Genomic DNA, 27,602 nt, shown 5'->3' on the forward strand with positions numbered 1-27,602 from the left:
TCCAGGCAAAGTACTTTTAGCTGCATAGCACAATTTCAACATTAAGGCAATTCAAAGCCTTAATGTTTGGCTTGTGAAAACATCACATCGCCGTGGCAAAGCAAGTGGAAAACGACGACGGGTTAAACACAGACCAGAGTATACGACATTCCAGTTGTTATTGATCAAAGGCAGCTCTAAACAAAACAGTTTTAAGCCTTGATTTAAAGAGAACTCGGGGTTTCATCAGTTTTCCAGGAGTTTATTCCAGATTAGTTGAGCATTTAAGGAATGTTACGGATGATGCGTGACAAGAAGAGCTTTAACGTCAGCAGTAGTTCAGGAATCCATCCTGTACACACTTGTCCACTTAGGGTCACATGAGATCTGTTGCCATTGGGCGAGAGAGGTGCAACTATGCACAAACACACACACTCAAGCCTAAGTTCGATTTCGGCTTGATTTTAATTAACCTAAAAGTCCTTGCCTGGATTTGAACTCGGGACCTTTTTGCTGCAAAGCTACAGCGCTACAAACTGCTCCACCGTGTAGCCCTAGCTTAACAACCATTACCAGCAACACACAACATTGAATGTTAAATTAAATAAGCACACAGAGCACCTGAGATTTATGATCTGTGTTCTTTTTATTTTGGATCGTAACAAAAAGTTGGGGGAAAAAAAAAAAAGCTTTCACCTGCTGCTACTGTTGCACTGCTGACAATCAAAAGCTGGTCTCCAAGAAAAGGCGGCTCAGTGATTCAAACTGGTTGGGTTTGTTGGTTTCTGTATGGTGTAGGATTGCTGCCCTTCGGGGAAGGCAGTAGGTTGTATAGTTATCTCCTGATTGGGCAAAATCACTACCCCGAAACCACACAACCTACTACCTCACCCCGTACGAACATCAGAAAAGGCCCGACGCGTTTGCCACGCAACTCAGCGATTTCTAACAAACGTGTGTTCTTTCAGCAACAGGAAACAGACTTCCTCTTTTTGTGACGCTTTCATTTCTATATTGCACATATCACAAAGGCCGCGGTAAAGGAACAGTTCTACACACCGCAGGGGAAGACAAAAGGTAAAAATTGCAATGATTGTCTAAAACAAGAGCTTAAACTGAAGAGCAAAACCACCAAAATTCAGCGTCCCGGTTAGATCCTGTGTCCAGTCTGTCCGAAAGCTTGTCCCTTCCGGCGTTGAGCCGGATTCAGAGTTCTCCGGCGTTGGCATCTGACGACATTACAGCCACTTCAGGAAAGACAGTAAGTTGTATAGTTATCTGACAGAAAGGGTGTGACCCCTAAAACTATACAACCTACTACCTCACCCCAAAGGACAGTCTTGAGGTAAAAAAAAAAATAAAAAATAAAAAAAATAATAATAAAAAAACAAAAAAAAAATACAGCTTCCTCTCTCTGGTCCCGCCTGAGTTCATGCCTGTAATCCGCTTCGACACACACCTCGCTGAATGCAAAGCAGCAGTTATGATTCACAGAAACACAAACACGCGCAGCGCTCTCCTCTGGGACGCCGCGCCGTGAAAGGAGCCTGTGTGTGGAGAGCACAATGTGACAACTGGGTCTTCGAGTTCATGGCTCAGGCTGAAGGGGAATTCAAATGATCTGACTGGGGCACCCATTTCCCAAACAAATTGCTCGGGCAAAGATATTTTCACATTCAAATGCAACCTGTGGGTAACTTGCATGCCGCGGGCGTGATTGGAACTGATAGGTTTAACCACAAAAAGTGTAACAATGTGGCGTTACATTTAATCAGCGTTACCTCCTGATTGTCCCACTTTGAGTTTACGTATGAAAAGTCGGTGGAGCAGATTTAAATCACAATTACATCAAATCAACACAAGATGATTGAGAATGTTTTAATATATTCATACCCGCTGTCATGTCGCAAAAACAAACCTCAATGGACTTTGATGATATTTTGTGATAGATCGACATAAAGTAGCGTATAATTAAGAAAAATGAAGGAAATTAACTCATGATTTTTACAAATAAAAAACATAGTGGTGTGATTTTAGCATGACTTTAGTCCGATACTTCTCAAACTTTTTTCTCTTAAAATTCGCCTAAGTCCATTTAAATATTTACCAAATTAACAATTATTAGTTTGTAAATTGATTTTGAATAGATATTTTATTCTTAATTGCTCACTTTGCTGTGATTGCAAGTTTATTTGTTTTGTTTAATTGAAACAAGTCCGTCTTGTAAATGAGATTTTGGATCTCAATGAGACGACCTGTAGAAACAAAGGTTAAATACATATATGTATATATGAAACTATAAGAAGTGCTGTTTGTACACAAACCACATGTGGAAAAAGAAACTCTGGTTTAATGAGAACAAAACCGAACTTTTTCCACTGTCCAACACGGCAGTGGGGGTATCATGCTGCGGGGGAGGCAGAGTCGTGCATAGTTGTGAAGTAAAACCTCAGTCCAGGTTGGATGGAGAGCAATTTTAAAGTCTTGTGACAGATTCTCATATGGTTTTAGGTCTGGCCTTTGACTAGGCCATTCACATTGAATATGCAATAATGTGAATCATTCCGTTGTAGTTCCGTCTAACGTAGCAGGAACTTTGACCAACTTCCTTGTTGTTGCTGAAGACAAGTGTCCCCACAGCATCATGCTGCCACTGCCATGTTTCACAGTGGGGATGGTGAGGTCAGGGAGATCTGCAGGATTAATTTACCACTTTGGATACAAAAATAAGCTCACTACTGCAACGTTTTCACGACGCCCCCTGCAGGGCAGGTGGCCAACTGCAAACAACAATGGCTGCATTTACACTGAGATTAAATCACACACAGGTGGGCTCCATTTATTTACTAAGTGGCACTGAATTGTATTTAAGAGTATCACAGAAAACGGGGTTCAACGCAAATGCACACCACACTTTTCAGATTTTTATTTGTAAAGAAAACCAAAAGTCATGCATCTTTTCTTTGCATCGTTTCCGGAGTCGCCATCATAAAAACACATTAAAGTTTGCGTTCGTAACATGGCGAAAAGGTGTGAACGTTCAGGAGGTTTGAACACGTTGGCGAGGCGTTGTCGGAGCGGCGCAACATGCACGATGCTCTGTAGGGTCTCCTAGAGCTGCTTTTCTTTGTTTCCAAGACAAGAAGAGCCTGAACATTACCGAGAGTGGCTGAGCACAACAAAGCGCTCATCCTAGTCCACGTGTGTGGAGCACAGGGCCGCAGCTGCTGCCTCTGTTAATGCTTCTCACCTGCTCCGTAACGCGCGGCGAGGAGCGGGGACGGGGGCGAACGGGCCGGCTGGCCTCCCGCCCCGTCACGGTGTCAGCAGCACATCAGGTAGTCTTCATCTAAAAAAAATAAAAAGAGGGAAGAAAAACCCAAGAGGGAAAAATCTGTTACTTCTGTAACAAAGGAAATGGCGAAATATTTCAACATGACGACTTTTAGATTTGACGTCTGTGAGATCAATTCCAAACACCCCAGAGGTTGTCATGGGGGTCGAGTGGGGGAAGTGTGATCTGCTTTTCCTTTCTTTCTTTCTTTCTTAGCAGTGAACATACTTTTCAACTTTCCTCGCAGCTCGATTGATTGTTATTTTTTATTCTCCTGTGGTAAGCCAGATCAGGCATGGCCGATATCTTATATGCTGCTTGACAAAACACCATGCCATTCTCCGTGTTTACTCTCCGCACAGACACACCACCCCCGCTGAACACAAAGTCACGCCAGGGCGGCCTCGGCCGGCACGTACTCCTGGAGAACTAGTACCTATATGCGAGGGAACAAACGTACAGCACAGCGCGTTACGGAACGGTATGTCTTGAGCTGAGAGGCCCCATTGTGTCTGCTCAGTGGCGAGCCTGAGCCTCCCTGCATTATTCAACGGTGCCTTACTTACACCATAGCATTGTGGATTGTAAGTATGCACAAGCACAGACCCGTAGAGACACAAAAGGAGCGTGCTGACACTCTGCAGATGGAGATAAGCTGACAGGGGACGAATGGAAACACAGAGTACGTGCACACTTAAAAGTAAATCAACCAGAGACGGGGATCCGGTTCAAGATCTTGCTGCTAATTCGCGATATGTGTTGATCTACTGACTATAGCGTAAACAGAAGAGCTGATAGTTTAAGGAGGTACGATGCAAATGTCATTTAGACTGGAACAAGCGCAGCAGACTGTAACAATAAGTGCGTTACGCGGCCCCGCCCTGCTTCGCTTCTATCAGCTGCACATCCCAGATGATCTGCACCTGACTCACCCTGTGGTCACAACAAGCACCAGAACGGAGCTGGAAGATGCTGAACAAAAGCTAGAAGCAGAAGAAGTTACACCGCTTAATCAAACTAAGCTCTACAAGTAAAAGCAGTAAAAGTTTAATTAATGCAGTATGTATAGCTTACTTTGGCCCTCTAATTAAAGTTGATCAGTCGGGTCAGATCAGGTTCAGCTGGATGTTTTAAGCCCAATCTAAACTCTGATTAGAATTCTTGCTTGGTTTTATTGTAGGCTTATTAATTCCCCAACATGACCGTCAAGCAAATGATTTTGGGTCTGGCTCTGGCCATGTATCTAAACTCCAAATCTACTTTGAAAATTACATTTAGTTTTTATAACCTGCCGATATCCTGCTCCAGCAGACGCAACAGGAAATCATCCGTTGGCCGTAATATGTGAATTATTAGCTTGATCGGCTACATTTTTAAAAAAAATCCAATATCGGCTCCAATCAGTGAATAGGCCATACTAGAGCTGCACAATATATTCAATTGAAATCATCATCGCAAGGTCAGCATGTGTAATATTCCAAAGTAATGAATTCATAAAATGCATCCCAACAAGAGTTTTGACCAGTTGAGCTCATCATCGCTGTCCATACCAGACAGAAAGTATAAGTTTACTACAACAAGCTTTGCTTCGGCCTACTCCTTTTTTGGTAAACTGTGAGTTTGTTTATTGTTGTTTTTTTCTTCTTTTGTTGTTTCCTCTGTTTAATGTGGACAATTTACCCAAATAAAGTTATTGATTGATTGATTGATTGATATATCATTCCTGAAATTCATGATTTTCTAATATCATGAAGACTCACGCCACGTTGCGCTCTTCAGAGTGGATGCTGTCACTGAGGTAGCGACTTCCAGTGTCAGTAATTATTGCAAAATGAACCACGTGAAAGATTCATTCGGACTGTGAGAGAGCAAGACTTTCAGCAGATAACAGGAAGGCTGAACATACTACAGCACAGATGCTATGTTTTCTCCTTTAGAGCCGTCAACCTGTGCTAGTCATGGAACATGCAGGGTGAGGGAAATTATGTGAAATCCATTGAGGAACTACTTTTTCAGAATGCAAGTTATGCTAATCGCAAACTTGAGACGCCAAAACATCATCTGACAATCAATTTTTCTGTTTCACAAGAGACTACTCTCACTATTTATGTTACGTTGCCTCTGCTCTTAACATAAATAGTTAGCAAATGGGGGAATACAAGAAAACAATATTGTCAGTGCTGTTTTCATGTGTTCTTGAAAACTAGAACCAGCAGAAAATTATTCACTATATTCTGACTGGAACTTCTGCTAGAAAACTCCTAGTGCCTTCATTTGCTGAAGCTTAAAATCAGAATAATGTTATGTCAAAACTTTGTTTTATTTCAATAAATCAATCAAGCAATCAATCAATTTTAGCCATAAAGCACCCTTCATGTTGGAGGCCGCTCGCTGGAAACACATAATAAAGGGTATTTGTGAACTGGGTTTTGAACCATCCAGGGTCACAGTCTGCAGGTGCAAATACCAGCGTTGTGAAGTAAACTGAAACCGGTGGGATGCTCCCTTTTTCTCCCATCTTTGTAAGAAGGCTGGTGGATATTAAAAGCGACGTACCTTCATCTTGCCTTCACTTCCCTGGACTAGCCAGGGGAGTCATTACTATATCTTTTGCTTCATTTCTTGATAAAATAATAATCGAAATGCGTTTTGATTTGTTCTTGATTGACTCCGTGTTTCACCTTAGGTAAGACTTATTTATATCCTTAACAATAATTTTACCTGGATGCTAAAGTTAAATGCAAGTCCAAAAGGGGCCAAGGCCATAGTGGACTTACAACAACCCTGATCTACGGCATGAAACATTAGCTCAAACAGATGGCATTTTGTGCACCTTTATAGTTTTATAAAATCTTTATAGTTTTAGAAAGGTGCACCACTCAACATTGGGCATTGCAGTTTTTTGACTGATTGCTGCATACGACCTTTAAAAAGTCTTACCCGCCAATTCTGGTTTTGTACCGATTCTCTTGTCTGAAAAGTTGCTAAATATGGCAAGAAGTTGCTGAGTTGTTAACTGCAAACTTGCAGACATGACCTGGTGGACCGGTCCATCAGTCAACCCTCTCTCACAGCAAAGCAAAACAGGTCAGTGGTGGAGTTTTAGACTTTTGCCAGATTAGATTAGATTGGTGGAGAAGATCGATTTCACATTTAGTGATTGGTGATTGGCTGATCACCGATCTCTCAAAATTAAGGGAATCTTAGCTGATTTTTCGCCTGGTGCACCTCTACTTATTTACAATCATAACTGTGCTTATTTTTACAGGAAACTGAAGCAGGAGACAGTGCATCGCCAATGAACGTCCAGTGTGAAAACATCTACGGAAGACTGAACATGCAACAGTTTGTGGTCCAAGTAATTACCTTATGTAAAAGCATTTCAGGGTAAAAAAAAAGAAAAAAAGGTAGAAATGATACAATTTACGTATATTGTTTGTCCCACTGTTAAATCAGACAATTACTTGGATTAAAAATATGCTACAAGTAAAATCATTATTGATGAACTACTTCCTGTCTTCATTTAAGTAAATAATCATCGACACTGAAAACGTGATGACTGCTTACAGGTTCATAAAACCACAGTCATGTTTTTGAGATGAAATGTTTAGGGACTTTGGTCCTAGACGCTCTTGAATTACCTTTAACCTCTCGGTCCAACCTCTCTGGATTCACACACTAAATGAGGACGCCAAGAGAGTCGCCTACCTCAACTATTCTGAGCTATTGTACCACTGAATGCCTAAATGGTTTGGGCTCCAAGTAAGGAATCTCTGTTAGAAAAATGTAAATCCCGTTTGAGTCTTGTAAAACGCTCAGCGACATGTGGCCCTGACTTCATAAGGCAGGGTCAAGGCGCACTCCTCCCAGTCTGCTGACTGGACATACTTCAGTCTAATATAGTTTATGGCTGCAGGGTCCTGGCCAGCTGAGTGCATGTTCAGGAAAGCTACTGCTTTCAAGTCAAGCCAGGTCTTATAATGCAGCGACAGAGAGACATTCACACCTACACGCAGCAGAGGACACACGCGCCCACTCGCTTTTTCACCCGAACTTCGTCCACCTTAAAAGTTCAGCCTTCTCAGCAGCGTGTGAAGCGTTCCCTTCAGCTGTGTCGCCGACACGCCGCTGCCATCGGTTTCGCGGAGGTTCTGCGGTGCAAAAAGTCTTGCTTTCCACACCTCGCCGCCTCGTAATGTCACACGAACGCACGAGCAACTAAACAAAGTCAACAGACGGGCTTCGCGAGGACACGGTTTTATGACAGGCGTCCACTTGCAGCGGCTCGGACGCCCCCTCATCCCCCCCTCCCCTCCTCCTCCTCGAGGGAGCCAGGCACAACATGATCTTCGTTTACGTCACCTCATTTTCACAACGACGTTTGCAGCAAAAAAAAAAAAAAAAGAAAGAAAGAAAAAAAGAAAAAAGCGCACGCTGCCTAAAAAGTCGCTGCAATTCAATCACACTTGAGTCTTGAGTGCCTCGGCGCCCATCAATCAATACGGGAGCAGAGTTTGACTGCAGTGACAGTGGAGGTGGAGCGCTGTAACCCTGTAACCTGAACTGTGGGCTCTCAAATCTCTGTGGTCAGACCGTGTAAGGGACCAGGAAAAAAAAAAGAAAAAAAAAAAAGAGGTTCTTGTATAATTTGTGACCACTCTCTGGATCTATCTGGTTATGATTTACGACATCCTGATTAAATCAGTTGTCCAGCTGAATTGCAGATTTGGAGTTGTGTTCATATTGAGTCGTACCTCCAGGGCAAATTTGCTAAATTGTGCAAAGTTCAGAAGATTTTGCACATTTTATTCCCACTTTTTTTCCTTGAAGTATTTTACATTTTCTCAAGTTGCAACCACAAATATAGTAAAAAAAAATTTTTTAATTATTGATATATTTTTTAAATACATTTGTATTTATCGTAATATACTCTGACTCCCCCAAACTTTAGAAACTTTTTGATAAACGTGTGTTTAGCAAACATTGTACTTTATACAGTGCTAACAGACTCATATCAGGCGACTTGCAGTGGTGCCTCCAGAAATTTCTTTCTGCAGGTGCTAAGGGGGAGCTAAGCATCTTACTGAGGATGCTATAATTTTCCCCCCATAGTTATCAACACACACGCATTAGTATTGTTATTTTAATCAGATTGATTTGCATTTATTTGACGCTTAAGACATCAGCACAAAGCCTTAAGCCTTTAGCCAGATAATACATTGTTTAGGTTAAAACATACCCCAGTATTGACCATTTGCAACTACGTCACTTAATAATTTGAAGTGCCATGATCTAGATTGGAAGTGAGAATCTGGAGTATTTAACTGAGCGGCTAAAGTTGTTTTTCCAAGTTGTTTTTGTGAGTGTATTCATGGTTTCTACTTGCTGGAATCAAGCTAATTTCTCTGTGAACTCTCCCTGTGCATGGTGGGTTCTCTCCAGGTTCTCCGGCTTCCTCCCACAGTCCAAAAAAATGACTGTCAGGTTGATTGGTTTCTCTAAATTCTCCCTAGGTGTGAGTGTGTGTGTGAATGGTTGTTTGTCTTGTGTGTCTCTGTGTTGCCCTGCGACAGACTGGCGACCTGTCCAGGGTGACCCCGCCTCTCGCCCGGAACGTTAGCTGGAGTGTTAGGAAATGGATGGATGGATGGATGGATGGATTGTCTGTGAACGTAGCCCACCTGGTTGTGGCTCATAGACGGCGGTATTTACAGAAGCCTGAAACAGCTAGCTTAGGAACTGACCCGTACCTCCTCCCTCCTGATGTGTTGATCAAATTACCAACTCTGCCTGAATTCACACCACATAATTTATGTCACCATGTCATGAACAGTGTCTCCCATCAAACCGGAGCGGCCTTAAAAACGTACAGAAGACGAGACGTTAATAATTTTTTTCCATACAAGCTGAGGCTACATGACGGTGTGGCTCTGTTTCCATGGTTACTGATGGCTAGATGCCATCTTCTCCATAATGCGATATTTGATATTTTTCTAATCGTACTTACTCATAAAGTACATGAACGTTAATCTTCTTACCTTGTATAAAGTGTTTGCTGTAAATCCGCGGTTAGAGCTGCCAGTCATTATGATTGACGGCTGCTATCCATCGCCGCATCTTTCCTCATTAAAATAAAATGAAAAGCTTGGTTTTGACCCTTGTCTGTTTGTGCGGCCGACCTTGTGACCATTTTACTGCGAAATCAACTAAATAAAAGCGATATTAGGCTACCATATGTACGCATTTTGACATCCATTGTGGTGAACACATGGATTTAAACATATTTGTTTTTTTTTGTTTTGTTTTAAACTAACTTGTGTTTATTTAATTGCCCAATTAACCGCTATGGGCTCGATTTGACTATCACTATTATGATAAAAACATGTTATGCTTACTACCAGTTACCTTTGAGCTGATTAACATATGGTAGTTTGCTATGATAAACACTGTCAATATTGTGTTGACAGTCAGTTTATCCAGAAAAAGGACGTACACTTTCTGACAAATTGCGACCGCTGATTGGTCAGTTGCTGACAAATACCCTGGAATGATTGGTGGAGGATTGTCTGCTTGGGGGCGGAGCCTGCATCATATCGTTTCCTGGAAGTGATAATATGCATAGACAAAGTTTAAATCTTCTTGTGGGAGGTTTTATGTTTTTTACTCAGGATATAATACTTTTACTTACTACATATAAGTAATGTTAAATCAGATGAAAAAAAAATAAATAAATGTAATATTTTCAGGGGGAGCTATGGCGCCCCCTAGGACTCCTTTAGCACCGCCACTGGAGAGTTGCATAAACATCTTGGGATTTTTATGAATGTAAACAAAACTCACATATTTGAAAATTGTAAAGTTATGGTAAATTTGTTTGGGAACAACAAGGAGCCACTGGTCAGTGAACATAGTAAACCCACAAAGCATCACTTCATAGCAGCTGATATATTACTTAATAATGTACTGTAATTTGAATTAGCAACATATTTTGTTCTCAGTGGATAGGGCACCGAAACTGGACCACATCCTTGTAAACCGAGTCCTGCTGATACTCCTAAACAAATCAAGTGCCTTTTGCAATAGGCTTCATACTTTTTGATTCCATGTTTTTCCAGACTAAAATTTCCTCTGCAGACTTTTATACATCTCAAATCTATGCCTGCAAGTTTAATTTCAAAATATTTGCACAGAACTGCGTTAAAATTAAAGACTGAATTGGAACAAAGTAAATCAGTGTATAATTTAATCTCTATAAATCCAGCTGTTCTGTGAAGGACTCACTGGTTTGAATGTGAGCGCCCTATCCCACTCTGGTGTGGTTCGAATGCGTATGTGGAGCCAAGCAGACAAGAAACCGCCGCAAAAGCAGGAAGCAGACGATAACGCAGTGCATTATGGGTAAATGTGCCCAAAACAAATGAGGGAGTTTAGCGCTAGTGTACGGATTGGCTTGAGGTCTTTTCCCAACAGCAGAAGAGAAACTAGATAATCACTGAAATCTGACGGCACTCTATTTCTATGTTGATTTCTGTGAAGAAGAAAGTTGCGCTCGTGTCTTCTTCAGAGGTTTTCATGTTGTTTCCTTCAGTGGTTCTTGGTGCAGCGCCACCACAGGCAAGATGGGAAATTAGCTTGGATTGTTTGACAGTGCAGTGTGAAAGCGAAGCACAGCAGCTGAAAATGTGACAAATGCTGCAATCAAACCGAGTCAGATGTGAAAACACTTTTACGTTTAAATTTGGGGATTTAAAGCCCGTCCATTGTGGTTGCTTGTAACAACTTCTGTACTACATTAGTTCTTCTATGTATTTGGAAAACAAATAAGTAATGCTCCTTTCATAATGTAAGGGATTTGGTTTCTGTCTGCTTTAGACAAAAGATGTCTGAGCGAGGATGGGAGGAATCCAGATAGCAATGGCAGGGGCATTTATAAAGTGAAGCATGGCCTCTGCCCAGACCCCCCATCTATTTATACCAGGGCCAAGGGGCAGGCAGCAGGAGGAGGCAGGATAGGAGCTGAGGGTGGGTGGAGGGATGGTGTGGAGGGTGTGGGCAGGTTCTGTTACACATGCCAGGGGCAATGGCTGGGGCAAGCCGCAGGGGGATTCTGCTCAAAGTCAGACAGGCTGACCTCCCTGTCACCTTTGCATGAGGCAGATATTAGGCTTGCAAACCATGTGCGAGGGTGTGTGACAAACAGAACAAGAGGTTTTTTTTTTTGGTTTTTTTTTAACGGGAGCACGCGGCGCCGGTCCGATTGTGCGTTGCAGCTTCACCTACGCGCCTAGGCTCCGGTTTCGCCTGCGAGTTCGTCGCTGCCGATCAACATGTGTCCCGACGTGTGTGATGGAGCGAGGCCGCGCGCACACACACACACATGAGCTCGTAACGCTGTTTGTGTGTTTGCCGGTCAGGATAAACTGTCCCCTGGTGATTTAGCTCTCCACTCCGCCCCCCGGCAGAGCCATAAAAACATGCCAGGAGAAGAGGGCGGGGATTAGGCAGACTTAGCTGATCCCCAGCCTTGCAGCCCCATCTTTTAGTGTAAAAATGTGACCCTAATCGTTGTAATGACAGGGTGCGTAGCAGGGGTTTGCTCAGACCTCTCTGTCCAACCTTGCCAGCTGCCCCTCATTTCTCACACATACAGTATTTGACATTACGTGCGCGGAGGAGCAGAAAGGGTTTTGCATGCACACAGGCGGGAGACTCAAGTCTGCAAAGAAGCGGCTCTGTTTAGGTTCAGACATCACATTTTGGAAGACACTGCTTCAGGAGAGACCTAAAAACGTATTTTCCTGAACTGCATCCTTCAGTGCGAGAACCAGAAGGAAGCTGCGATTCTTGTGTTCTGAGTTAACACCAGGGGTGCACTCACAGCAGCCCCGTTCAGCTCAGTAATTGAACTCTAGTTCGTTTGTCCACGAAGTCCGACTAAAAATGAAGGTCTCTGTTAGGCTAATGTGAAATCTGGTGTGGTTCGAAAGCAGGACCTTCGTAAAGGGAATTCTGGCCTCAAACAACCAAAACAACCAAGCAAATGTAGCGCCACAGGAAAAAATGTCTGATGGAGTTTTACCAAAGACAGCAGTGAATTCCTATTACAGCTACAATCTGACTCTACTCCGTTTTTGTTGAAAAACCTTCCCATTTGTTTGAAAAGAAGCTCAGCTCCTGTCTTCTTCTGAGGTTTTTGTGTTTCCTTCAGTAGGGTCTTAGTGCAGCGCCATCACAGGCAACACGGTAAAGAGTTTGGTCCGTGCAGCGTGAAACAGAATCGCAGCAGCTGAAAATTTAGCAAATGTTGAAACTTTGGTCCCCAATCAACCGGAGTCTACCGGACTATGAGGTGTGAAAACACCCTAAAGCCACACAGGAGCCTGAAAGTAAATGTAGAAGCTAGTAGGGGGAAGGGTTTTCCTTTGCTAGGGCAGGAAAACCCTGCCCAGGATGCAAAATACTTACTGAGGTGGAGGTTCACATTCTAGCAAGACAACAACCAAGAACAAACAACCAAGCTTGAATGGAATGGTTTGGAATCAAAGCCTGCTAATCTGTTGAAATGGCCTAGCCAAAGCCTGGACCTGAACCAAAGCCAGGGACTGTGAGAAAACTGACACTGTTGCTCACAGATGCTTTTTGTTCACGTTTTGATCAAATATGTCAGCCTTTTGATGGATAAACAAAACTAGGGATTTCTTTTCCTCCACATTTATAAACCGTTTAACATCCATTGTCTTCATGTCAGCAATCATCTACGTTTTTTTTTTCTTTTCTCTGCAGGTTTCAGCACCGATGTTGGAGAGCCGTGTGCTGTAAGACCTGCTGGGTCTCTGGCCATTACCGCAGGTCTACAGTCCTTTTGCTTCACCCAGCCTGCAGGCGTCTCTCTCCCTTCACCTTAACCAGCGCCTCATCAGGCTGCATCTGTTGCCAGCTATATTTAGAGCGGGACACATGGATTTAAACTTCGACTTACGGATGAGAGGGAGAGACGCGTAACCTTTGCGAGGCTGCTTCTTCCAGGCAACAGCGGAGTCAAGTCAGCAGTTCCAGCTGAAAGCTGCGGCCGTAAATAAAGCCCGGTTAGCCGCAGTTAGAGCCGAAAACACGGATTTGGCAGCGGTTATTAGCGGACGTGCAGTTTTTTTCGCGACAGCTGCCAGAATGAAAGCGAGTGTACGGTAACGTTCTCCGATAAAGAAACACGGAATCGTGGGGGGGAAACAAAACAAAATGCATTTCTGTGGCTTCGAATCTCCCCCTCTTCAAGCAGAGGCCACATTTCTGCCTAAAAGTGCTTTGAGCACGCCGCGGCGCTCACACCGCAGTCAGCGTGTGATATGTGACCATGTTGCACGGCCATCTGCTCTATATAACCATAAACAAAACGCGGGCCGGCCAGATCTGCCATATCACTTCCAAGAGGTCTAGGCTGTCTAAATGTATTCATGCTTTAGTCTCTGGGTAGATGGTGGAGCGATATGCCCCAGAAACCGACCACGCTTATGCAATGGCATTTAATAATTCATTCCGCAAACACAATATGGACGCCGCTCTGTCCCATATGCAAACACACGAGCAGATTAAGGAGGGAGCAGCCAAAGGGGAGCGAGTGCATGCAGCACTGTTAACGGAGCTCCTGACTGACTGGCTGCCTGTCGCAATGAGAGATCGTCTGTGACGGGCCTAAATAGGCTGCCTATTACTGAGGAGGAGGGGAGAGGAGGGGGGGATTTCTGCTATGTTCTGCAGCTAGACTCTAAATCAGAGTCTAAATTTGAGACAGCGCGGACGCATTTATACAAACGGCGCAACTTCGAGCCTCGCGAAAGTATTCGCACCCGGTGAACTTTGGCGTGTTGCAGCTGCAAACGTCGGCGCACTTGGACAGGATTTTAATGCGACAGGCACAGAACGGTGCATGAAAAAAAAACAAAAAAAAACGTTGTGGGCTGTAAAGAGAAAAAAAAAATCTCAAAAGGCGCAGCAAGCAGTCAGCCCCTTTTACTCCGATGTGCTGAAATTAAATCCACCAGTTGCCTTTTGATCGCCTGATTTGTAAAGAAGAGTCTAGTTTCTAGTGCAAACATCTTGAAACGAACATTTTGAACGAGGTTGAAGGGTTTATTTTAAGTCAATAATTACATAAAAAATCAATTAGAGCAGGACATTTTCCCCCATGTTGTAAGTGGAGCCAATACTTTTCTAAAAAAATAAAATAAAATTTTAAGAATTATTGACTTAAAACAAGTTCCTATAACTTTATTTCAATGTGTAACCTAAGATATTTTCACTAGAAACTAGGAGGAAAAAAAACACTTGGTAAGATTTTGTGGTTTATAAATACAACTATTGTTAAAAGGAAGCCATCGGACGACATTCTGCTGTTATAACGTGGGAAAAGATGCTCTATTTAGTTCAGACTAAACCAATATTTTTGGCATACACAGAAAACTGTATTTGTGGGGAAAAAAAACACTGAGAAACTGTGGAGGAAGCATCACGGTTGTGAGAAATGTTTTTGTATTTTTTTTTTTTTTTTTTTTGCCAGGAAGCTTCAAATCAGATTGAATTGAAATCAGGTCAGGAGTCTTGAAACGATATTTTAAAAACTGAAGCCCGTCCATCGACCTCCATCCGATCTGAGTGAGCTCAAGCTGCTCTGCAAAGGAAAATGGGCAAAAGTTTCAATTCCACAGAGGTGGAGAGTAGCTTGTTTGCTCTAAATTGTGTAAAAAGTGAAAACAAAGCAATCGACTTTTACTAACCCAAGGCAAAACGAAGCCTGGCCAGCTGGTGTAAATCTGAAATATACTGATTCAGATTTATCGTGACAGAGTTCAAATTAGCAAAACAATAAAGACTTTATCTAACTGTACTAATTCATTTGCTTTTATCAAACATAAGGAGCAATGAGGAGTTAAAAAAAAAAAAAAGCCTCATCAGACACGTCTAGATATCTGGTATCTGTGGTCTTAAGGGTCAGATGAGAGGAGGATCTTCGTAACATCTGCACATGTAATCAAATGCCTGGCGCATACAGGATTCCAGATAGCTGATGTAGTTAGAGGTTGCGAGGCGGGGCCGGGGTCGGGCGGGTTACCGGGTTCATGTGATGCAGCCACAGCGACAGCAGCGGCCGCTCAGGCTGCAACCAGGTAGAAGGGCAGGCGACGGCGTGTTTATTTAGACAACCACGAGCAAACAAGTCGAAGGAGAACGCGGGCAAATAACGCACGGCGAATCAGCTGCGGCTCGCGCGGTAAAGAACAGCTGACGGAGGTCCACCCTGGGCCAGCGTTTTGGACAAAAAGAGTAGCTTTTTTGTCCTCTTGTCAGCCAGAACAGAAGTGAAACAACTCTCCGTAAGAAACAAACAAAAAAGAAAAGGAAAAAGAGAGAGAGAGAGAGAGAGAGAGAGAGAGAGAGACGGTTAACGCTCCGGCGCTGCGCTTCCTGCGACTCCTCTCCGTTTATTTTAATTCGCTCCTCAACCCGGCGTCCAGTTGCAGCCTCTTTTCCTCCGCTCCTCTCCGTCCCTCTCGTCCAACTACCTGACTACTTTGGCAGCGATCGCACAAAATGGCGGCGAGGGGAGCCGAGTGCTGGAAGGCACAAGAGTGGAAGCCATTTTCTCACAGATCCGGGCCCGGGCACAGAGAGAGAGGACTTTTTCCTGTACGCCTGGCGGACGGTACAGATTAGCCCGGAAGCGTTTTACCGTGAAGATTATGTTTGTTTGTTTTTCTCAATGTACTCCACTAATAAGCCACTGGGACCTGCTTGGGTTTTTTTTTTTTTTTTTAAATGGGATAAAGCCGCAACGTCCAGACGTTGTGATTTTAATCTAATGCAAGCGCAGAAAGAGAAAGGAAGTAAGAGTAAACAAAGCCGTGAGACGCCGCGTGCATAACAAATGAAAGATGGACAAAATCGTATCGCTGACATTATCTGAATAAAATAAATGCAAAACAAAACAACAGGGATACATTTTGGTAAATTTCAATTTATCCTGCCTAGAGGAGCACCGATCAGTCAGCCAGCAGCTGCAACTCAAACATCAGCAGTCAAATCATGTTACTTTAAATATTTTCACACCTGACAGTCGATGGGGTTTGATTCTAGACTTTGTTCGACTGGGATAAAAATCGCAACATCTGCGGTGCGGTTCGCTGTCACGCCTCACTGTGTCCCATGAACCAAAGCCTTTGAAAAACCTGTCCATCGCCCTCACCTGTGGTGGCGCTGCGCCAAAACCCACTGAAGGAAACAACACAAGGACCTCAGCAGAAGACATGAGCGCAACTTCCTTCTTTGCAAAACGTAAACCAAAATGGAGTAGCACCAGATTTTAGCTGATTTAGAATTGCTCTAAATCTTGCACAAGCCATTGTTTTGGTTGTATTTACCCAGGATGCCTTGCATTATAGTCCATTCCCTACTTTTGGAGCGTTTTCCGCTTTCACATGAGTGTCACTTCACCACTTTCACTTCAACCGAACAGAGACGTGGGCTTTTAGGCGGAGGAGCGTTTATGCTTTTGGTCCGTGTCAGAGTTCAATTGTGCATTCACGCCTCATAAAACAAACCGGGCTTTCCATGCAAACAACCTGGACTTTAATTAAAGCGAACTAAATGAAGGGTGAAACTAAATAAGGGTCTGAATGCACCCTTATTCTCATGCAACGCCTATGCAGATGCTGCACTCACCTCGGCATGCCAGGTGCTTAAAACTAAATTTGAAACTGTCAGCATGACCTACTTTCCGATTAACTAGGCTAATAGCTTTCTGTCCCTTTAGGGGCTCTTGTAAATTATTGAAATTTCATTCCCAGATGGTCTACTGATACTTAAATATATATGTGATAAAAATATGCTGTGAAAACAAGGCAAAGGTAACTGCAACACAGTTGAACTCCACGCCTTTTATCCCAATATTCATGCTCTATTCAGAGAAGGATTGCAGCAAAAGATATAGACTTAACGTTCCACAAAATGTTCCTCGTGCTAAGACGAAGGTAACATGTTTCTCAACACTGCAGAATCCCAGATGAGATCAGATAAATGCTTTTTTTAATGCAGATGAATTTCTTTGATTTTGTGCTGAATTCCAAACATTTCCTGTTTTGTGTTTCAGGCTTTGGGAGGCGAGAAAATGGGGATTCGCCACATAAGAAATAAATAAAAAGCTAGACAGTTGGTATTGGCCAGGAACTGCCTGACTGGTGCATCTCTAATCCAAATTATACAGTGAATCAAATTTATAGCGCCATAACGGTACTTACAATGCTGCCTTTGACTTCCCACAACGTCACTTGTTGGCCAAATATTAGCGCCAGAGGCTAGAACGCCATCCCACAACCTGCAAGAGGGAGAGAGAAAAATCAAATGAGAGCCCGCAGTGCAAAAAAAAACAGATGCTAAAAAACCCCCAAAAAGGATGAGCAGAAATCTGATCGGCACAACGATGTGCTGGAGAGCCTCCGGGCAGGAGCGGAGGGGTTGTGGGGTCTTCTTCTTCGTGGCCTGTTTACTAATAAGCTCACCCCACAGCTTGGCCCGGACGTGGAACCTCATTAGCCGAACACGCAACACGCCGCACTCTCTCAACTGGGCCCCCGTGCGCCACTGTCGGCGCCGTATGCTCACCCGACACCGACCGGCCCCCGGGCCTTGGCCTTGCCCAGAATCACCCACTCGCTGGATAGACGCGCACGCGCAACTGGCACACTCGGCTCGCTGAAAGCCCGCGGTGTCATGTGCGTGGGCGAAGCGGAGCATCTGCGTGTACTTGTGAGCGTAATAACCGCCTCACTGGACACACAGCACACCATGACCCGGTTTGCACAACGCGGACCACGTGCAGGCCTGCGCGGCGTCAACGTACGCGGCGATCCCGCTGCGCGGAGAGCCAACACGGCCGTGTGGAGGTGGAGCGTCAAGAGAAACGGCGGAGCTGGTTAGTCATCCATCTGAATCTCAAGCTGCAGAAGACAACAACAACCACAAAAAAAAAAAAGAAGAAGAGCGTGACGGAGGACAAAACGAGACACTAGAACCGTCCTCCAGCAGACCCAAGGAGGGACCCGCCCCCCAGGCTCCACTCGTTTTTTGGCAGCTGCCAACGGGTGATAATTCTGTACAAGGATGCTAATCTCTGCACGGGACGTTGCCGGCGACTCGTCCCTTTAAATTTTGTCTCTAACATTTGTAATTACAGGCACCGGCTTGGAGCGCTGCCAGCGCATGTTTGTGTGCTCATGAGTAACCCAACTCCTCCAGTCCGTGGAGGGGAGATTCATGTCCGATCTGTGCGCTCGCTGTGAGTGTGGGTGTGCTGTTTTTATGTGCGTGCATGTTGGTGACTCACGGAGGCTGGTTTGCGTACGAGCAAAGGGAATAATCTGCAATATTTTTGGTTTATGTGTCATCCCCTGACCCGTTCTCTAGTACAATCACAAGTTGCTGCAAATTTATGGTGCTTTCTGTAACAGGCTGACAGAAAGTAGAGCGTAATTGTAAAACGGCAGGGAAAAGTTTTCAACCAGTTTTTTGTTTGTGTGTGTTTTAGGCCAACTCCACAGGTAGCTGGATATTTGACAAAACAAAATACATTTTTAATGCATTTCGTCCACATGAAAACTCTGTTTTAATTCACTAATAATTCATCAAAGTGGAGATTTGAGAAAACGCAGAGAAACAGAGATTTAGGATCCCGCACATTACAGTCTGCCATAAATAATGCACCAACATATTCACACAATTTAATTGCTTACCCTTGTATCTTATTGACTTTATATTCTAATACGCAGTTTAAAAGGAGCTCAGCTAATACGTCTATCTATTCACACAAATGAACTTCCTGCTGCCATGTTTGATTCCTCACAGGAAGTTGTTGTACTGAAGCAATCTGATTGGCTGACACAGGTTTTTAGCTTTGCGCTCAACTGCCCCCTGTGGGTTTGAAGTGTTTGCAAGGCGCTTCAGGTGCAATTAGTGTGGGCTTATGAAGAAAAAAAAAGAAAGAAACTTTCTCAAAACAAGACCTTAACCAGTTCACAGAGACTTTTTTTGACAACATCTTTGCAAAATGACTCAGATGGGATGAAGAACGTGTTTAGAACCACAGATCCATGTGGATTTATCCAACGTATGGAAAGGACGTGAGCTAAACCAGGGCGTGTTAACGATGTTTCATTGCTCAAAGGTATTCAATCCATACATTTCCTCCTACGGTATGTTACAATTTGTGGAAAATAATGTAAAAATATATATTACTAGTTTCATTCTGTTACAAAAATAATTCTTAAATGATGCCATTAAAAACTGCTAGAATGTGCATTTGTTATTATATCTATATGCAAAAGCTCTTAATCATTTCAGCCAAAGTTTTTAGGAGCCATTGTGTGAAATCCAAAGAGCCACAGGTTGCAGAGCCCTGCTTTACGCCCCCCACAGTGGGTCAACCTTAACATTTGCCAAAAGTGATATAGAACTGAGCAGTGTTTTTCAACAAAAGGATAATATTAGCAGTATATTTATGCTACATTTGCGTAGCATTCACAAGAATAACACAGCATAAAACTAACACCAATAAGAAATAATGTTGCGTTGGCTTTTCTTTTTGTCATTAGGCTGAAAACTTCACTGTAAATGTATATAATTGTTAAAACTAATGAAGTTGATGAGCAACATTTCTGAAAGATCGTGCCGGTTTTGTTTCTCTAGTAAAATGTTACTTAATGAGAACGAGGGTAAACATGTCTATTTGCATTGTGCAGGTTGTTGACCCCTGACCTAAGCCATTCAGTCACAGCCCTGGCTGTCCTCTGTCCCAGCTTCAAGACTCTTGCAGCCTCTTCAACTAGTTCTTTGCATCAACAGCCATCTGTCTTTTCCTTAACTCTGACCAGCTTCCCTGGTTTCCTGCAGTGCTGGGTTTTTCTGTTACACACTTGAGGGTCAACATCACCTTCCAAATGATAAAAAAAATAAAATAACATTCAAAAACACCAACAACCAACAACAAGTGGAGTACTTTACAGCCTACAAATGCTCCACAAAAGCAGAAGAGTGTGTTCTCTCATCCAGAGGGGCACAAACAAAATTACATCATTCGAAACCCAAGATTTGGAGTCAGAGAAGTATGAAGGTGGGGTGTTGAGTGAGAAGGACCAATGAAGAGAGGGGAAGCTATTTTAATTGTTTGAGCATTTATGGTGGAAAGATTTTAATAATAGTCTCTTTTTTTCTCTTTCTCAACAAATTTATGCTGATCCCAAAACCCTCGATTTAGACTTTCAAGACCCTTCAGTATAAACATTAACACACACGGTCTTAGCACACTGCAGAAGATAACAGCCAATCAGCGCCAAGGAAAATTAACACAGCTCCAGGATTGGCTGCTGTGCAAACGCCAGCCAATAGCATGTCAAGAATTTCAAAGAGGCATTTTCTTGCAAATATTTCAGATGTGCTCTTCCAAAAAAATTTTTTAAATCTACAAATTTTCCATGCAATCAAATTGAACAGAAAAATCTAGCTGGTTTTCACATTTAGTTAGATACTAATTAGACAGCTAATGAAAATATCAGCTTGCTATATGGCGAAAACTGTAAATACAACAAGCTAGCTAGTTAGCGAAAACTTTAGCGAGCTAGATATCTAACTAACATAGCTACTAGCTAGCTAGACTTTTTTTGGTCATGCCTTCTTACCGTGGCAGGACCAACAAAGGAGCCAAAACTACTGGAGCTCTGAGTTACATGGTGGAGATCAGTGAAAAACCACTGGAACAATGAGATGCAATAGCAAAGCCAAAACTTGTGCATTTCTCCAATAGTAGCCAAGATCATTTCTCTTTGCTGATGAATTAGTAACAGAATGACGGAGTCGAAATGAGCCGGGTGGGGGCAGCGGTTCAACAGTATTTTCATAGCTGAGGAGTTGCAGGCGAGACTTTTCAACACTTCCAATTTTACCTTCATGTGGAAATATGTTGCTGATTTTGCAATTTTTCTCCCTCTAACTAAATTGCCTTGGCGACAACGGAGGCCAAGAAGCTGGGGAAATATACGAGTTCTGGAAGAGAGAGGAGTTGAGCGGGTGCAGCTCGGCTTTTATCTGGAATATCGCTTTCCCTGGCAGGTACATAAAGCAAGTATCTGTCCGGGCGACGAGCGCTGAGAGGCGCGGACCTGTGACGTTCCAGATCATGCGCATCTGAAAACAAACAATCATCATAAGGGCAGAGAAGCGGCTCGATTAGAAGTCCCAAACATTGCTTAAATCGCAGTCTATATTAAGTGAGTCACATATTCAGCGCAAATTTGAGAAGGGGTGAAATAGCAACAACAACAACAAAAAAGCCTTGACCTCTCTTACGTGAAGGAGGCCATGATGCAAAGCAGCCATTTGAAAGTCACACAGGTCTAGTTTCAGAGCGTATGGAGGAAAAGAGGAATAGGTACGGGGAAGGAAAATCCACATCATCCGTCACCCTGAAACTCTCCCCCAGTCCAATATTATGTCATTATGACCGCGCGGCCCGTCTCTGCGGAGTTACTGCGGTTTTCAGGATAAATTACATGTGACGCTCCCAGCTGGCATCCTGATTAACATGAGGGGAATAAAACAGCCAATCTCCCAGCAGCCACCGGGGCTAATGGCTTCCATGTATGGGTTAAAAAAAAAAAAAAAAAAGAGCAAAAAACCCCCCCCAAAAAAACGAAGCATAGCCAGCATTTATGAAGAAGTTAAACCAATGTTTAAAATCCTCTGAAATAACTCAGCCGTCGAGCGTAAAAGCGAACATGGAGTGCTTTGTTAGTCCGTTGGCGTGTGGAGCGCCTCGGCCTCGCCGTCCTGCCTCCCTCCCCTCCTTTCAGACCGGGCCGGCGCTACATCAGGAGCGGCCTCGTGCGAGTTTGCGCCGCAGCCTTTAGTGGCCACTGTAGATCCACTCATCTGCTCTCCCCATGTTCCCAGTGCAGGAGGGAAGGCAGAGGGAGCCTGGTTAGTCTCCGCCATTAAGACCTGATCAGAGTTCGATGTATGGCCGTTCGAACTTTAGCTTCATAGTGGGGTTTAGCAATCTCTAATTAAAAAAAAAAAGTATTACATCAGATGTAGCAGCTTCTATGCAACAAAACAGAAAGGTATCCAACAGGTTCTGCAGGATGGTTCTGGTTTTAAGCCTTTTATTTTAGGCTTTCTCCTCCCTGCTAGCTTGATTGTGTATTCTCTTTGTCTGACTCCAAATGTACAAATGGGATCATTCAAATGCATATTTCATTTTTATTTTACTCGAGTTCAATAACCGCATGCAATCGTGACCCATTTCGTGTTACTTCTGGATAATTATTCATCGTTTGCAGCAAAGGTGTTATCATTAAAAGTCAAATTAATTAAATAGTGATAAAAATCCAATCAGAAACTCACGACTACATGCAGTTTCTTAGTTTTTGTTCTGCATTTAAAGTAACTCTTCTTCACTTAAAAAAACAACAACAAAAAATAAATAAATAAAAAAACACAGAAGCTTTGATAGCATGTCAAAATTCACACATTTAAACAATGTGTTGATTGGGCCCCCTGTTCACAACTTCACTCTGGATTTAATATTCGGAAAATTGAAGGCAGCAAACTCATAGAGGAGTTCGCTGCTTTATGAGTAATAATCATCCCACTTTACCCATTAAACCAACAGAGCAGAGCGATGGCGGCTTGTTTCTGTGTGAGGCGCCGGTTCGAACACACTGGCAGAAACGCCACATGTGACCTTTCCAAGGTGCACCAATCAGTAACGCTCTGGAAATTAAACTCGTCTTTTATTTCACCTCCTGAGTGAATGTGTGTCCCCCCCCATTGGCTTCAGCACATTTTAATCTGGAATCAACATTATTGTCTAACCATATCTACTTGAAGAAGCTCTTTTCTTTAGCGTTCTTTGCTCTCAAAAAATAATTTCGGTGGTTAAAAAGTGAGGATATAAAATTATCCATCACACTCTGATGGATAAAATATTTGAAAAATTTCACAACAGAAATATATTCATCTTATGGACGTATGTGTATGTGTGTATGTACATATATGTTTATATATATATATTGCATATATATATATATATGTATATATATATATATATATATATATATATATATATATATATATATATATATATATATATATATATACACAATGACTTAATTACATAATTTCTTGTAAAAAGAAAAAAAAAAATCCCAGCAACGAGCCTCCAATCATTTTGTAATCCAATTGACCCTCTCACACACACACACACACACACGCCCACGCACACACACACACACACACACACACACACACACACACACACACACACACACACACACACACAACCACCCACATACACACACAAAAAGACACACACTCTCCCAAACAAATGTCTCTAAAGTGAATAAGACTAAAGGAATCCCAGTAAAAATAAAAATTTTTCATTTAAATAAGGCACCTGGTGAAAACTATACCTGCATTTAAAAATATACTGTAAAAAAATCAAAAACAACAAAAATTAAAACAAGAATCTGCTAACTGTTACAATTGGTTAAAATGAAAAAACAGAAAAATGTCGTAGCGTGACTCAGAAATGTGACTTGACAGAATTAAGTGAACGACAGGAAGCTAAAGACAAAACAACTTTAATTCATGTCGATCTTCAGCAACTTTTATTTTTGTTTTATTCTTTTCGCTCAGTCCTATTCGTTTTGTTACATTCGGATAATTATTGTTTGTTTTTTTATGTCATAATGTTTGTTTTCTGCAAATGGCACATTCTAAAAAAAAAACAACAACACAAATTTAAGCACAACTCCATCTCAAGTTCAAGGTTAAAGACGACCTCAAGTTCAAGTTCAACTGCAAAAACAGCCCCGAAATTTCTGTCTATTTTTCGCATTATGTGCAGTAAAAAAAATAAATAAAAATGCTTAATTAAAATTCCCAAATAATTATAAGGACCTGTTGCAATCTGGGAAAGGCAATCTGCGTTTTTAAGAAAGAAAAACCGTAAAATGGCCGACACGTGAAGCGCTGGATTCAAACCCTGAAACGGCGCAAATAGAATTTTTTTTTATTTTCTTAAAAAAAAAAGAAAAAAAGCATGTAGTTGTTTTAAAAGAAACAACTAATAGTTATCTTTAACACAACCAGTCAATCAAGGGAAAATACTCACTGTTGCACATGAGAGTTTTCCTGTGAACTTGTGTTTTGTGCGTGCGCCGCCGTCGCGTGCGTTTTCCTAGCTCTGATTAATCCGAAGTTAGTTTTCGTGCGAGGAAAAAAAAAAAAAGAAACGCGTCCGCGTCGGCTGCGTCGAAGCCGCCCTCGTACTCAGGTGGACTCTGACAAAAGAGGCGCCTCAGCACCCTGCCATCTGCCTCTCTGCATGCAACCCTCGTCTGGAATCCTGCCATCCGCTGCCAAAAAAGGCCCGAGGGGTGGAGAGCCGCCATGCTCTGCCAGCCCGAGATATCTGCCCACTTCAACAGGAGCTAGCACTGAAATGCAGTTAACTCCACCGCACGTACAAAGAGCTTCAATCATCCCCCCCAAAAAACCCCGAGTGACGTCACAGTCAGGTTTGTCCTTCAAGAATGCCCTCTTCTGTTCAGCAGCACGACAACTTGGGAGCTCGTTAGAGAATCACAGAGCAGGAACGGGCGGATAGAGACGACTCGCGTGAATAGGAAAGGTGCAGGGATATATATATATAAAAAAAAAATTCAATTTGACATTCTGGTTCATTTAGATCTATTAATCGACCTACAAACCAGGTGGGACAGGTAATAAAAGCTACAATTGAGATTTTAAGTGTATTTGTTTGTTTTTGCGAAACTAAATTCAGCGGGGAAAAAAATATGTTCAAATTAGCGTAATGTACACTTCACAAAAAATCCGCAAAATTATCTTTTAAATTTATTTCTTAGTAAAAATTGAAGACTTGCATTTATAATTTTTAAATTTTTTTTAAACAGAGTAATTAGTTTCAGCGTGATTTTGCCGATGCAGAGACATAAATATAATTTATTCTTGCATTCAAAAATACAGATAAGGATCTACCAATCAACCCAACACAACCTACTTATCCACACACACACACACACACACACTCACACACACACACACACGCACCAATACACGCACAAGTCTGGTGTTTATGTGATTTTAGTAAATATTCTGATAAACATTTCGCTCCAAAGAGCCGAAAACGGACCGAACCGATCAGTACATTATGTCCTTGACTGCATCCGAAGCTCGAACTGCATCCCTGGAATGAAATTCCTCCACAACTACGGCCCTCCGCTTATTCACCGATTCCCACAAAGTGCAATCCAAGAGCCGCTGATTACTTTTGTTTGCGCACTATTTTCTTCCCCCTAAAAAATCCAGTAATTTAGTTTCAGAACCGCCAAATAAATAAATAAAAAAATTCAGAGTGAAAATCTTCTCAAGTTTTATGTCTGTTTTAAAGTTTCAGACGGAAACGGGCCTGCAAGGGTTAAGAAAGTTTGAATAGAATAAAATCTTTTTGTAAAAGAGCATCCAAAGTTCGCTTTTGCAAAAAGAACTGGTGTCGAAACTCTGCAAGAACATGTGCGTGAAATAAAAATAAAATAAATACTCACAGACTCCAGAGAGCGAGGAGCCGAATGTTTGTTCTGGGGATGAATTTCCGGCCAGCGCTCCTCGTCGTAGATCCGTACCTCCTGTTGAGAAGAGGAGAGAGCCATGAGCTCCGGGTCAGAGCTTCTTCAGGTACCAAGTGATACCCCCTACCTCTGCCCATTCCATCAGACGGCCCCATTTCCAGCTCAGCCTTCAGTTCCGGCTGCAGCTCTCGGGGTCAGTCCCACCTTCCAGCCTCGGCTGCCACCCCTCCACCCACCTTAGCGACAGCTAGCCCGTCTCCTCTCCAGCGGACGGTCCGGTCCGGTCTGGGCCGGCCGCGCGAGGGCCCGACACAACGAGAGGCCGCCACGCGGTGGTCCGCGGGGCTCCGGCTCGGCCCTGTCCGCCCCGGTTAACAAGTCTTTCAGTGAGGAATGTTAGCAAACAGGCACACGGCATGTCTGATGCATGCAAATGGCACGGGCGCTCCAAATCCCAGCCTCGGCGTGAATAATGCAGCTTTTCCGTACGCCGCGCTCCCCTCATCACGCCCCGAATCAGATGCTTTCACTCCGAACCAGAAAAGTGTCAAAGTGTTTAGTTTGCTGCTGAAACATTTAGTTTCAACACACACACACAGAAACAGACAATCACAGGGGAACAATTTGTACATGCAAAGGGCGCAACGTGCAAACACCAGATATTCCGGTGCAACTATTCTAAGATTGTTTTCCGACTCGGAACATTTTCCCTCTGCTGAGTTTAAAATTTTCTTTTGTCTGGAGTTGGCACCTGTCCCAGAAAGCGCTTCGGCTCAGCTCTCCACTCGTTCCCTTTCAGTCATCGTGAAGCGGGGAGAGAGCGAGAGAGAGAGGGAGAGAGAGAGGGGGAGAGACGAACGGCAAGACACGGGAAGGAAACAAGAGGGGGGCAAAAAGCGGAGCGAAAAAACAAACAGGGTACGGAAGTTCATGCGGGTCAAAAGTGTCGATGGCGGACGGGTGTTTAGAAACACTGAAACGTGCAACAGCCGCCTTCCGGCCACACAGGCCGCGTTCTCCTCGCTGCCATCCACTGTGTGGTCATCCAGACCGCAAGCGTACCGCAAGCAGGTTACCCGAAATGGCGCCCCGGCTCTCCCATCCAGCGGAGAAATTTCATCCCTCGTGCCCCCCTCCTTGCCCCCTCGTCCCCACGCACCCGGCCGCCGAAAAGGAAAAAGGTAAAAAATAAAAAAAATGTTAAAAATCCATCCAAAAGAAAACCAGAAGACGCGAACGGATTCGACACGAACACCGTAAGAGAAGAGGAGGGGGGAAAAATCCCCAACAAAGTTGTAATATTTTGTTCTTTTTAAGTAAAAAAAAAAAAAAAAGGAAATTCAACAGCAAAAGGGCGAGAAAATCCGAAGACGGACGCAAAAAAACAATCTATGCGGCAAAAGTCAGAGAAAAGGCCCCTGGAATATCAACTTGTTGCCAGGTTTTGCAGAACTGCTGCTGTGCAGCTAGTTGGAAGCAGAGGGTTAAAATCCAGCTAGTAGTGAGTGGAAAAAAAAGGAGAGAGAGAGAAAAAAAAAAAAGAAAAAGCAGCTCCGTCTATGGAAGGGCGGGCTGTGGGGAGGCCCTGACTGTAGAAA

The 27,602-nt window shown here is 43.1% G+C and overlaps 1 long non-coding RNA gene across 1 annotated transcript; it reads right to left on the minus strand.

Moving 5' to 3' along the window:
* Positions 1-1,252: 1,252 nt before the first annotated feature.
* Positions 1,253-27,602, minus strand: LOC122835668. The gene is made up of 4 exons (XR_006371338.1): positions 26,132-27,602; positions 25,981-26,061; positions 17,602-17,678; positions 1,253-3,328 (listed from the first exon to the last, which is right to left on the minus strand). It is a non-coding gene; the product is annotated as an uncharacterized LOC122835668 (long non-coding RNA).

The sequence above is a fragment of the Gambusia affinis genome, linkage group LG08, assembly GCF_019740435.1.
Source record: "Gambusia affinis linkage group LG08, SWU_Gaff_1.0, whole genome shotgun sequence".
In the NCBI taxonomy this organism is placed as follows: domain Eukaryota; kingdom Metazoa; phylum Chordata; class Actinopteri; order Cyprinodontiformes; family Poeciliidae; genus Gambusia; species Gambusia affinis.